The sequence below is a fragment of the Anneissia japonica genome, unplaced genomic scaffold (assembly GCF_011630105.1).
Source record: "Anneissia japonica isolate Jap-2015-1 unplaced genomic scaffold, ASM1163010v1 scaffold287792_len130959_cov153, whole genome shotgun sequence".
Lineage (NCBI taxonomy): Eukaryota > Metazoa > Echinodermata > Crinoidea > Comatulida > Comatulidae > Anneissia > Anneissia japonica.
Genome location: NW_022737738.1, coordinates 87,430 through 87,655, shown reverse-complemented (window position 1 = coordinate 87,655; position 226 = coordinate 87,430).

Here is a 226-nt window from a genome sequence, read left to right as displayed (position 1 = left end):
GTTGATTTGCTAGGCCGGAACCCTGCCTGTTCTGGAATGATTTGCTCATCAATAGTTGGTGCAATCCTATTGAGTATCAAGCGTTCATAAGGCTTATAGGTGTGACAAAGCAGTGAAATTGGCCGGAAATTCTTAGGATTCAAGGCATCTTTCCCCAGGCTTCAGTAGTGCTAAAATGTTTGCTTTCTGCCATATTTTAGGTAATTTTATGTTGTCAGGCAGTGAT